At 36.6% G+C, this 14,203-nt stretch overlaps 1 long non-coding RNA gene and 1 pseudogene across 2 annotated transcripts in view; both read left to right on the top strand.

Moving 5' to 3' along the window:
• LOC123567947 (uncharacterized) overlaps window positions 1-14,203 on the top strand; it is a 229,321-nt gene that overhangs the window by 14,631 nt on the left and 200,487 nt on the right. The gene's annotated exons all lie outside the window — the stretch shown is intronic.
• On the top strand, window positions 6,521-7,293 carry LOC135966477 (cytochrome c oxidase subunit NDUFA4 pseudogene; annotated as a pseudogene).

Raw genomic sequence — 14,203 nt, 5'->3', positions numbered from 1 at the left:
GGGAGAGCAGCCTTTCATGGGGTCCCCTGGGTTAAGCAAGATTCCCCCTGTGTTCTTTTTTGAGGATTGCCTATGGGACCATTGCACATCACGAGCAATGAGCTCAAGCACTCCCACAAGAACCTAGTTGCCTAAGGTACGTTTTGTCCAGGAAGAATAGTGTTCCTTATCTTTGGGATTTATCTTTGTTCTAATTAAAAGCTTTCCATTGGCTTTGGCCACTCAAAAAGGGACTTTAGATATGTCAAATGAACCCAGCTTCCGAGTTTAGCCAGTTTGTTTGTTTTTTTTTAATTACAAACTTTGCTTAAACCACAAAAAATTCACTTCCTCTTTCCAGAGAGAGAAATGGTTTCCTTCCCTGACCATAGTGCGAATGAGAGAAAAGGCTATACGAACTCTAATGCATAGTTCAACAAACAACTCTTAACCTCAGAAAAAAGTGAAAATCACAAATCTATAGGACAGGCACAGTAGCTCATGCCTGTAATCCCAACCCTTTGAAAGGATCACTTGAGGCTAAGAATTTGAGACCAGCCTGGGCAACATAGTGAGACCCTGTCTCTACAAAAAATAAATTAGCCAGGCATGGTGGCCCCGCACCTATAGTCCCAGCTTCTTGTGGGACTGAGTTGGAGGGATTCCTTGAGCCTAGGAGTTTGAGGCTGCAGTGAGCCATGAGTGCACCATTGCACTCCAACCTGCGCAACAGAGCAAGACCCTGTCTATAAAAAAACAAGACCCTGTCTATAAAAATGAAACAAAACAAAACACAAAGTAAACAAAACAAAATCTGAAAATAGCTGAATCTCTAGAGAACAAAACCCAAAACCTTACCTGGTTTAAAGCAGAGCTTTAATTCCACCTCTGTTGAGCGTGAAATTAGGTGGCTTGAATAAAGTCTGAATATCAACAAAAATCAGGGAGATTTGAGGTTGAAGAGGAACCTCACCAGAGACGACTCCTGGCTCTAGTGAGGTCGCATGAACAAAAGTCATTTGTGCTGATACCAATGCCCTGATTGTTGTTGGTGAAATGGTGGGGATCACTGGAGGCTTGCTTTGGGTCCCATCTGGGTAACCAAAATGTCAACCTAAAATAATCAAAAGGGTCAGAATCTAGTTTAAAGTGTTCAAATGCAAAGTGTGAAGATAGCCACCTAGGAAGCACAGACTCCAAAAAATGGAAGTGAGTGTTCTGAAGTGTCGAATTAGTTTATCTTTGGCCAGTGGGAACCTATTTAAGTTGTCTTTTGAATCTTTTGAGCAATCTCAGTAATCTCTGAGAGTCTCCTTATTGTCTGGTATGACAGAATGTTCTAGGCTCATCCTCTACTTTTTCTTTCTCAGACTTGGAATCAGCCATTTTTTCTTTTTCTTTTTCTTTTTTTCTTTTCTTTTTTTTTTTTTTTTGAGATGGAGTCTCGCTCTGTTACCCAGGCTGGAGTGCAGTGGCAAGATCTTGGCTCACTGCAACCTCCACCTCCTGGGTTCACGCGATTCTCCTGCCTCAGCCTCCTGAGTAGCTGGGATTACAGGCACCTGCCAGCAAGCCTGGCTAATTTTTGCATTTTTAGTAGAGACCAGGTTTCACCTTGTTGGTTAGGCTGGTCTCGAACTCCCGACCTCGTGATCCACCCGCCTCAGCCTCCCAAAGTGCTGGGATTGCAGGCGCATGATTGCTTTGATTTAGAAGTGATTAATAGAAACAGCAATATGAAAATTAAGACTCCTTATTGCTCTTAGGTTGATCTTTTCAGAGGATAGAGGTAGGAAATACATATATATATGTATATATAATACATCATGAATTTATACTGATATATATTCAAATATAGAATAGGACTTTTAACTAAATCTTCTGCATCTTACATTTGTATCTCCTTTCTCTCATGTCAAAAATCCTGGTTTCTGATGGCACCAAGACAATTACTTATTTACTTAATCTCACAATACACCCAACAGTCTCAGAACAACAATACCTACCACTAGTGTCAGTGATTTGATAATTTTAAGATTTATTTGCAGTTCTTTTTGTCCTCAGAGTATATCTCAATAGAAATTTGTAGTCAGTTTATAATGTTTCAAAGTCATTTGGAATAGTACCTCCATATGGTTTTGCCATCCACCTGATACACAGTTGCATTTACTTGATTAATTTTGCTCTCAATTGTTAAGTATCTCATTTTGTTATGTTTAATTTTATTTTGCAATTATGCAAAATATTTACACTCTACCAAATTCAAATATATATTCAAGGTATATATATACAAGGTATATTCATAGAAGTATTACTTTGACCCTGTCCCTTCTTCTTTTTTTTTCGTCATTCTATTGCTCAGGCTGGAGTGCAGTGGTATGACCTTGGCTCACTGCAACCTCCTCCTCCTGGGTTCAAGTGATTCTTGTGTCCCAGCCTCCTGAGTAGCTGGGATTACAGGCATGCACCCCATGCCCAGATGGGAAACCCCATCTCTATTAAAAATTTTTGTATTTTTAGTAGAGTTGGGGTTTCCCCATGTTGGTCAGGCTGGTCTTGAACTTCTGACCTCAGTTGTTTCACCCACTTCGTCCTCCCAAAGTGCTGGGATTATAGGCATGAGCCACCATGCCTGGCCCTGCCCCTTCTATATAATTCCTTCTTTCATCATAGGTAACCGTTTAAAGAACTATATATGTTAAGCCTTCCATCCCTTTAAAAAAATTTAAGGACTTATCTGAAGATGATTCCATGGTAATATAGAGATAATTCTCATTTCTTTTTGTAGCTGCCTTATACTCCATGGTGTGGCTGTATCCTGATTTATTCTTTGTTGAATCCATTATCTATTATAGATATTTGGATTGCTTCCAAGTTTATTATTATTAATGGTGTTGCAATGCATGGCCTTGTGCATCTTCTTATATTTTTGCCAGTGTATCTTTTGAATAGATTACTCAACATGGGATTGCTGAGTAAATGTCTAGCAAGGTATCAGCAAATCTTCCTCTGGAAGAGAGGTGCAATTTTGCATTCCCACCAGTAGAGCAAAAGTGCTTGCTTCCCCAGAGTCTGGTCAACTGTGTATGTGATCAAACTTTTGGATTTTTCCCATCCAATGATAAATGAGAACCAGAATCTCAGAGAAGTGTAAAATTATACTTCTCTTATTATTAGCACTGTTGAGCTTTTTGTAGGTCACTTGAATTTGCTTATCAATTGTTTCTTAGCTTTGTTTGGCAATACAGTGTCATAGGTTTTTTCTTCTCAAATTCTAAAAGCTCTGTTTACATGAAGAATATTTGCTCTGTGTAATGTAAGTGACACATATTTTCCCTGGTTTGTCATTTGTCCCCTTTTTACATTACTTATGACGCTTCTCACATACAAAGGTTTCTAACTTTATTTTATTTTTTACATCATCAATTTTGTCAGTTCTTTCTCTTTTTACTTCTGGATTTTGAGTCATGATTGGGAACATTTTTCCAAGTGTCATGTAATAAAGCAATTCACTCATGTTTCATGTAGTATTTGTATGGTTTCGTTTTATCACATTCCTGATACACTTGGAATTTATCTTGTTTTATAGTCTGAGAAATGGATCCATTTCCCCCTTTTAAAGTATAGCTATCTATCTGTTAATAGTTATCCTAATACTACTCACTTAAATGTTCATCTTTTCCTCACTAATTTGAGATGCTGACTTTATTATATGTTAAAGTTTCATATGCAGTTGTATTCATTGCAGGGTTTTCTGTTCTACTGAAGGTATCACTAAGGGTTATGACTAAAGTTTGAATTCTAGTTAAATGAATAAGCAGGTCCTTATTCATTTAACAGGTCTGTGTTGCCCAGAGCACAGGAGAAGTTATATAGAATTGTATTAGCCATTGTCTCTGCAGGATAAAAGACATGAAACATTTTGGATGTTTAATGAATAGTTACATGAGTGACTCAATTAAAAAAGTAAATTAGTAAATGATCAAAGAAATACGCTTGAGATATATATTTGGAACAGGACAAAGTTTCTATGAAATAGCAATTAGTGACAATGCAGTGGTGAACAGTATAACAGGGAGAAAATAATGGTATTTATAATCTATCTGCTTAGAAAAAGAATAACTTTGTTGCATATTTTAAAATGTGAAACTCTGAGAACTTGTGTGTAAATCTTAAAATACACTCAGATAATTTCATTATATTGAAAATTCTTACTACTGTATTGAAAATAAACCAATGATTAATCCTTTAGTGAAGAGAATCTTTTTTTTTTCAATTGTGAATAATTGTAATTTAAATGAGATGTTTTCTTGGTTCAAATTTTGTGTGTAAGATTTTTTAATCGTGAGGCACATTGATGTGTTTTGAAAACAGAGTGTAACAAAAACAGTGACCATTTCTCCTTTGAGAGTGAAAGTAATGACATAAAAAAATAATTAATCTAGGTTTTCATTACACTGAGAAGACAATTCGTAGGCACCATTGTCCAGAAATCTTTGAAAAAATGCCTAATTAGTGTTCTCATCTAGCTTGGAAGAGCCAGAATTCTGAAGGTGTCACTCTGACTTTTGAAGGATTGTACACGTAATTCAACATAGCTGTGTGTGAAGAGCTCTTCACACATCTCCGCCTTTCTTTTAGTTTGACATACAGCACTGCAAAAGAAGTTAATTAATAGTTTTGTAAATAAATTACTTTAGGAGGTACACAGAGAAATTAAAGAAGTGGCGGGAAAGGTAGGAAAAGCATTAAGCGAGAAGGAAAATTGACAAGATTGAGAAAGGAACTTCTCCATCTGGCTAAAGATTCAGGGCTCAAAATTCCTTTTCCAGCCATGACTGGAGTGTGTGGAAGGAAATGACAGCTAGTCCTCACTAAGCACCTGGTGAACAGAAAGGCTCTTTCCATGGTGTTAACTTTGCAGTAGTTCTCTGGGTTTTCTTGCTTTAGGATGTTATAATCAAGACGTATTGAAAGTGTAGCTTCTCTTTTTGTAATCTTGCGATTCTGAGAACCAGCAGTACGAAATGTAGAGAGCAGTGAGATGAAAACAGCTTGGGAAGAGCAGCCTACTTTATTTTCTCTTACAGCTTGAAAATATTTTTGTTTTATTGAGAGGCCAAGGTTTGAATTGGCCCAATTAATATTCATGTGGTTTTACCACCCTTACTAAGTATACTTAACCTCTCCATTGGACATTTTCCATCTCTTTATTTATTATTATTATTATTATTTTTAACTTGAACTAGCCCTTAGTTTCACAACATTGGCTGCCCTCCCTAGGGGCATGAAAGTTACCTGAATGAAGTTTAACTCTAAAACATACAGTAAACCTTTTAAATTTGGTCACACTTGCCTCTGAGCCACTGTTAATACAACTAAATGGATGCCAAAGTTATTGTGAAAAACATTTTTTCCCTATTCTTTTAATCCTCTTATGTCAAATGGATAAGTGAATTTGTAGAGTATCATCATTCAAATTTGTCCTTGTTCTTCCTGCAGTTTTAACTATAATCTCAACCTCAGAAAATGAAAAACTTCTTCCAACATCTTTGCAAATAATTTCTCTTGTCTATGAAACATTTTATGGCAAAAATATGAGGGAATTATATGGCTTATGGACCCAGTAAAGGTTTGTGCTGAATGTCAGTTGAGGTGCATGGCAGAGGGGCCAAGTGAAGGCAAAGAAAGCAGGTGGGGAAATAGAAAACATTTTTAGTACCTGGTACAACTTAAATTTGCTACAATAGCTTTGTAAGACCCCATTGTGAGAAGATGCTCTGGTGAGGCTTTTTCTGCATCTGGGAATTTTACCATGAACTTCAGGTCTCAACTAGGAAAAAATCTTCACTCAACTTGGTATTCTGGACTTTTCAGGTGTTGTGTCTTTTTGACAGCAAGAGAATAAGATATTTTCATTTATCGGCTCCCAGAAAAGTAAATATTGTTATTTTGAAGGGGTATGTGTTACAGGAGCATCTCACCATGTGCTTCCCCTTCGGATATATTTTAATTCATTTAAAGATAGCCTTAAAAAACAAATATTAGGGACAGTTTTAAGGGGTGGTGATTTTGAAAGTCAGAAACCCTAAGACTGGGTGTGGTGATGATTTTAAAAATTCTTTTATTCACTTATTATGCAGACAACTATTCAACACCTGCTCTATGCCAGGCACTGTGTTAGCTACTGGAAATGAAACAATGGCTAATATAGTTATAGTTCCTGCCTTTTACAAGGCTTGGTATCTAACAAGGAAGTGAGATAATTAAACAAATAACGTAAGAGTACATACATTTTGTGATAGATAATCATGTAGTTTATCATTCAAACTGGGACCTGAAGATGAAAGGGGAACTCTTAATAATTACCCTGGGCCAAGAGGTTTAAACCGAGATCACCCTGGGCAAAAGGAGATGCTTCTGACCTTAGGGTTAAGAGATCCAGAGATGGTTACAGGACTGTGTATAAGGATCACTTAATCCAGTCTGTATGTGGTGATGGTGGGAGAAAGATTTTTAGGAGGAAATTATGTTGTTACTCATGGGACTGCCTCTTCAGGTGGGTTCTCTCCTGCGGCTCTCTAATGACTGCCTGTACCTCTGGAAGCCAAATGCTTTATATTTTTATGACCAGGTGGGAGAAGGGAGTCTGCTACCCCAACAGCTCAACCCAAGTCTTAGATTTGAGTCTTATTGGCGTGATGGACTCATGTGCCCATCTCTGAACCAATCACTGTGGACCGGGGAATGGAATATGGAGACTGGCCTATCCTTATAACAGGCGAATTCAGGATAGTGTTAGGGAGGGGAATGGGTTAATAATAAAGCAGTTGGCAGATACTACTTAGCCCAGGGCCTGGTGGCTAGGCTGGTTCTCTTCTTTCTAATCGGAGGCCTCTACCACAAACATACTCCGCCAGATCATCAGTCAGGCCACGGCATCCGAGCTTGATCCCCCTCTTTGTATTTATTGGAGCTGGAGATACGGGAGCGGCACTGTATCTTTTGCATCTGGCATTGATCAATCCGGATGTTAGTTGGGACAGAAAGAATAACCCAGAACCCTGGAACAAACTGGGTCCCAGTGATCAATACGAGTTCTATTCAGTGAATGTGGATTACAGCGAACTGAAGAAAGAAGGTCCAGATTTCTAAATGAAATGTTTCACTATAAAGCTGCTTTAGAATGAAGGTTTTCCAGAAGCCATCTGCACAATTTTCCACTTAATATATTTCTCCTCTAAATACATGAAATAATGTTGATGTAACCTACTGGAGATTATACTGATTAATAAATAACTGAAACTTGAAAAAATAATAAAGCAGTTCTTTTTTTTTTTTTTTGAAACGGAGTCTTGCTCTGTGGCCCAGGCTCACGGCAACCTCCACCTCCCGGGTTCAAGCGATTCTCCTGCCTCAACCTCATGACTAGCTGGGACTACAGGGACATGCCCCCATGCCTGGCTAATGTTCTGTAATTTTAGTAGAGACGGGGTTTCACTGTGTTAGCCAGGATGGTCTCGATCTCCTGACCTTGTGTTCCGCCCGTCTTGGCCTCCCAAAGTGCTGGGATAAAGCAGTTTTTATATATAGCACTTATTATGTGCTAGTTATTGTTCTACGAGTTTAATGTGTTGTATTTTTAATTCCCCTAAAAACGCTTTGAGCTAGAAATTATTAATGTCCTCATTTTACAGCTAAAGGGACGGAGGCACAGGGAGGTTAAGGGACTTTCCTGATGTCCCACATCTGGTAAGTGATTAAGCCAGAATTCCAACAAAGGCAACTAGCTCTTATCCGTTACACTCTACCACCCGGACATCCTGTACAGCAGGAAGTCGGTCTGATTGAATTGAAGAGTGTGAAGGCGAATGGTGAGAAATACTGCTCTCCAGTAATGGTTGGTTTGCCTTCCTACATCAGAAAAAAACAATTACATCATGTTTAAAAACACTAATAGCTGCTTTGTTGAGAGATAATTTACAGACCATACAATTCACCCATTTAAAGTATACAGTTTAGTGGTTTTTAGTTACAGAATCCATGACTAATCGTTTTTTTTTGTTGTTGTTACAGAGTTGGGAAATCTGTAACAACTCAATCAATTTTAGGACATTTTCATCCCCCTGAAAAGAAACCATTAACAGTCACTCTCATTTCCCCCACCCCTTCCAGCGCTAGGCAACCATGAATCTACTTTCTTTCTCTGAAGATTTGCCTATTATAAATATTTCATGTAAGTGAAATCATACAATATGTGGTCTTTTGTGACTGGCTTCTTTTTCATTGCTTACTCATGTTGTAGAATGTATCGGTATTTCATTCATTTTTATGGCCTAATAATATGACATTGTATGGATATATCACATTTTATTTATCCACTCATCAACTGTTGGATATTTAGGTTGTTTCTAGTGTGTGGCTATTATGAATAATACTACTATAAACATTCATTTATAAATTGTTTAGGTATATACCTAGGAATAGAATTGCTGAGTCATATGGTAACTCAGAGGAACTACCAAATCTTTTTCCGCAGTGGCTGCATCATTTTAAATTGCCACCAGCAGTCCCGATTTCTCCATGTCCTTTTTGAATACTTGTTATCTGTCTTTTTGAAAAATGTATATTATTAGCACCTAGTAGGTGTGACATTGTATTTTATCATGGTTTTGATTTGCATTTTCCTGATGACTAATGATGTTGAACATGATTTAATGTGCTTATTGTTCATTTGTATATCTAGTTTGGAGAACTGTCTGTTCAGATATTTTGCTCATTTTTAGTTGGGTTTTCTTTTCATTACTGAGTTGAAATAGTTCTCTATCTATTCTAGATATACATACCTCATCAGATATACAATTTGCAAATATTTTCTCCCATTTTGTGGGCTGTTCTTGAACTTTCTATGTGATATCCTTTTCAGTACAAAAGTTTTTAATTTTAATGATTTTCAATTTTTCAATATTTTTCTTGTTTTTGATTGTGCTTTTGGTTTCATATCTAAGCAATCATTGCTAAATTCAAAGTCACAAAGATTTATAGTTATGTTTCCTTCAAAAGTTTTACAGTTAGCTCTTACATTTAGGTTTTAGATTCATTTTAAGCTAATATTTGTATATGGTGTGAGTTAGTGGTCCAACTTGCTTTTACACATGGATATCCAGTTGTCCCAACACCATTTATTTAAAAAATTACTCCTTCTCCATTGAAATATCTTGGCACTCTTGCTGAAAATCAATCAAAACCAACACAATGGTTTATTTTTGGACTTTCAATTCTGTTTTATTAATCTACATCTTTCCTATACCAGTACCATATTTTCTTGGTTACTGTAGCTTCGTAGTAAATTTTGAAATCAGGAAGTGTGAGCCCTCCTACTTGGTCTTTTTCAACATTGTTTTAAATATTCTGGATTAATTAAATTTTCATTGGAATTTTGGGATCAGCTTGTCAATTTCTGTGAAGAAGCTAGCTGTGACATTGATAGGGATTTTGATAAATCTATACATCAATTTGAGAAGTATTGCCATCTTAACAATATTGTTATCTTCCAGTCCATGAACATGGGATGTCTTTCTGTTTACTTTACTTACTTTCTGTTTACTTCTGTTTACTTATTCTTTAATTTATTTAAATAATGTTTTTTAGTTTTCAGAGTATAAGGCTTGCATTTCTTTTGTTAATTGTACTCCTAAGTATTTTTTAATGCTATTACAAATGGAATTGTTTTCCTAATTTTATTTTTGGAATGCTGATTATAAGCATATAGAAATTCAATTGACTTTTGTGTAATGATCTTGTATTCTGCAACTTGCCAAACTCATTCATAAGTTCTAATATTGTTTTTAATGGATTCCTTAGGATTTTCAGTATATGTGATCTTGTCATCTGCAAATAGAAATAGCTATAATTTTTCCTTTTCAATCTGGATGCCTTTTATTTTATTATGTTGCATAACTGCTCTAACTAGAGCTGCTAGTGCTAGTTTTCTTTTCTGTGATGTCTTCATTTGGTTTCAGTATCAGAATAATACTGGCCTCATTGAATCAGTTGGGAAGGTTTCCCCTTGCTTCTGTGTTTTGGAAGAGTTTATAAAGAATGCTATTAATTATCACTTTTTTTTTACTTGTTTTTTTGAGACAGAGTTTTGCTCTGTCACCCAGGGTGGAGTGCAGTGGTGTGATCTTGGCTCACTACAACCTCTGCCTCCTGGGTTCAAGTGATTCTCCTGTCTCAGCCTCCTAAGCTGCTGGGATTACAGGCATGCACCACCATGCCAGATAATTTTTATATTTTTAGTAGAGAGGATGTTTCACCATATTGGCCAGGTTGGTCTTAAACTCTTGACCTCAGGTGATCTGCCTGTCTTGGCCTCCCAAAGTGCTGGGATTACAGGCATGAGCCACCACACCTGGCCTAATTCTCACTTAAATGCTTGGTAGAGTTCACCAGTAAAGTCATCTGGGCCTAGTAATTCAATTTCTTTACTTGTTATAGGTCTATTCAAATTTATATTCCTTCTTAGGTCAGTTTTGTTAGTTTGTGTCTTTGTGGAAGTTCTTACATTTCATCTAAGGTATTTAATTTGTTGGCATGCAATTGTTTATAATATTCCCCTATAATCTTATTTATTTCAGTAGAACTGTCCCTGCTTCATTTTTAATTTTAGCAATTTGAGTTTTCTCTTTTTTGCTTGGTCAGTCTAACTAAATATTTGCCAGATTTCTTATTCTTTTCAAAGATCCAGTTTTTGATTCTGTTGATTTTATTCATTATTTTTCCTAGCCTTTATACAGTAGTTTATTCTCTAATCCTTATTGTTTTCTTCCTTTGCTTGCTTTTTGTTTAGTTTGCTCTTCTTTTTCTAGTGCCTTTAGGAGGTATGTTAATGACTTGAGATATTTCTTATTTTTTAACATAAGCATTTTCAGTTATCAAATTTCATCTAAGCACTGCTTTAGCTGCATCCCATAAGCTTTGGTATGTTGTGTCTTTATTTTATTTATCTGAGAATATTTTCTAATTTCACTTCTGATTTCTTCTTTGACTGATTGGTTATTTAGTATTCTGCTGTTTAATTTTCACAAATTTGTAAATTTTTCAAATTTTTTTGTTATCAATGTCTAATTTTACTACATTTTGGTTGGCAAACATACTTTGCATGATTTCAATTCTTTTAAATTTATTCAGGCTATTTTATGACTTAGCATATAGTCTGTTAATGAAAGTACCAAACTCTAAAATATTTTAAAGAAGTTTATTCTGAGCCAATATGAATGATTGCAGCCTGGGGAAACACAGTCTTAAAAAGTCCTGAGAAAATGCACCCAAGGTAGTCAGATTACAGTTTGGTTTCATACATTTCAGGGAGGTAGGATGTATTAGTCTGTTTTCACACTGCTATAAAGAAATGTCTGAGACTGGGTAATTTATAAAGAAAAGAAGTTTAATTGACTCAGTTCCACATGGCTGGGGAGGCCTCAGGAAACTTACAATCATGCCAAAAAGGGAAGCAGGCACATCTTACATGCCTGCAGGCGAGAAAGAGCAAGAGTGAGCGAAGGGGGAAGAGCCCCTTATAAAACCATCAGATCTCATGAGAACTCACTCACTATCATGGACAGGATGGAGGAAACCACCCCCTTGAGCCAATCACCTCCTACTAGGTTCCTCCCTCAACACATGAGGTTTATGGGGATTACAATTTGAGATGAGATTTGGGTGGGGACACAAAGTCAAACCATGTCATTGGAGTTATAAGTAAAGACATAAATCAATACATGAAAGGTATATAGAGAGTCAGGCTGAAATGGGATATCTGAAAGCAGGGGACTTATTACAGGTTGTAGGTGGATTCAGAGATTCTTTAATTTCCAGTGGGTTAAAGATTAAGGCTCAGTCTCTAACTCGGTGTGATTTAACCCTTGCCTTTCATAGCCTTCGGTCTTCTTTATAATTTGGTATTTTATTGCCACAGAGAGTCTGTTTTGTCAATCTTATGATCTTTCTTTTACACTAATGCTGGTCAGTTGTTGTGCCTAAACTCCAAAAGGGAGGGGGTACTATGAGATGTGTCTGCCCTCCCTTCCTCTCATGTCTGGGAACTCAGTGTTTAAGGTTTCTCTGTGGTTCCCTTGGCTAAGAGGGAATCTCTTCAGTTGGTAGGGGGATTAGAATTTTATTTTTAGTTTACAAGTCTATCCTGGAGAATGTCCCCCATGCACTTGAGAATAAGTGTATTTTGCGGTTTGGGGATGGACTGTTCTATAAATGTCTGTCAGATCTAGTTGGTTTAGAGTGCATTCAAGTCCTCTATTTTCTTATTTATTATCTGTCTAATACAGTAGCCCTCTCCTATCCATGGTTTTCCTTTCCAGGATCTTAATGCATGAGGTCAACCATGGTCTGAAAATACCAGATGGAAAATTCCAGAAATAAACAATTCATAAGTTTTAAATTGTGTACTGTTCTGAGTAGATGGTGAAACCTTGTGCTCACTATGTCCTGCCTGGGATGTGAATCATTCCCTTGCCTATATACTACCTGACTGTTAGTCACTTAGCAGCTGTCTTGTCCATCAGATCAACTGTTTTTGTGCTGCAGTGCCTGTGTTCAAGTGACCCTTATTTTATTTTACTTAATAATAGTTTCAAAGTGCAAGAGTAGTGATGCTGGCAGTTTGGATATGCCAAATAAAAGCCATAAAGTGCTTTTATTTAAATGAAAAGGTGAAAGTTCTCAACTTAATAAAGAAAGAAAAAGAAATCATATGCTGGCCAGGTACAGTGGCTCAAGCCTGTAATCCCAGCACTTTGGGAGGCCAAGGCAGGTGGATCACAAGGTCAGGAGTTTGAGACCAGCCTGGCCAACATAGTGAAACCCTGTCTTTACTAAAAATACAAAAAATTAGCCAGATGTGGTGGTGGGTGCCTGTAATCCCAGCTACTCAGGAGGCTGAGGCAGGAGAATGGCATGAACCCGGGAGGCAGAGCTTGCAATGAGCCGAGATCACACCACTGCATTCCAGCCTGGGCGACAGTGCGAGACTCCATCTCCAAAAAAAAAAAAATCATATACTGAGGTTGCTAACATCTATGTTAAGCATGCATCTTATATCCACAAAATTGTGAAGAAGGAAAAAGAAACCTGTGTTAGTTTTGCTGTTGCTCCTCAAACTGCAAAAGTGCATAATACGTGCTTAGTTAAGATGGGAAAGGCATTAAATTGTGGGTGGAAGACGTGACAAGAAAACATGTTCTGATTGCTATAATTGTTCTATTTTATTATTAATCATTGTTAATCTCTTACCAGGCCTAATTTATAAATCAAACTTCATCATAGTTATGTATATAGGAAAAAAACATAGTGTATTTAGGATTTGATACTGTATTCATGGTTTCAGTCATCTACTGGGGATCTTAGAACGTATCCACCATGGTTAAGGGGAGACTAGTATATTGAAGTCTTCAACTATCATTGTAGACCTGTCTATTTTTCCTTTCAATTCTGTCAGTTGCTTTTTGTATTTTGGGGTTCTTTTTATAGATGTATATATGTCTATAATTGTAATATCTTCCTGATGAATTGATATTTTAATCATCATAAGATGTTCTTAATTATGCGTAATAACTTTTTTTTGGTTTAACGTCTCTTTTGTCTAAATTAGTATGGACATTCCAGCTTTCTTATGATTGCCATTTGCATGACATATATATATTTATATCTTTTTACTTTTAACATATTTGTAAATTTTAATCTAAAGTGTGTCTCCTGTAGACAACATATAGTTGGAACTTTTTTAAAAATCCATTTTGACGATCTCTGCCTATTTGATTTGATCATTTAATCATTCATATTGAATTGAATGTTATTATGGTTATAATTGAATTTATGTCTGCCATTTTACTTTTGACTTTCTCTTTCCCTAAGCTCTCCATTAAGCTATCTGCCTTATTTGGTATCACACTAAGCTGTTAGGCTTTACCAATTTCTAGCCTATTGTTTTGACAATTCCTGAGGCGTAATTTGTTCCACAGCCTGACCCGGTTAAATTCAAGCAAGAATAATTTTTGAGGCCAGTCTTTGAGATTTGTTGTGATGCCAAGAGTACTCTTCTTAGCTATTTCTTTCCCTGATTTTCTCTCTTAAATTAGCTAGCCTATGATTTAGCTTGTTACTCTTACAGAGCTACCAGCCTCCTTTTAATTATTTGCCATCAAAA

Source organism: Macaca fascicularis, chromosome 12 (genome assembly GCF_037993035.2).
Source record: "Macaca fascicularis isolate 582-1 chromosome 12, T2T-MFA8v1.1".
In the NCBI taxonomy this organism is placed as follows: domain Eukaryota; kingdom Metazoa; phylum Chordata; class Mammalia; order Primates; family Cercopithecidae; genus Macaca; species Macaca fascicularis.
This window is presented reverse-complemented; position numbering and strand designations above follow the sequence as displayed.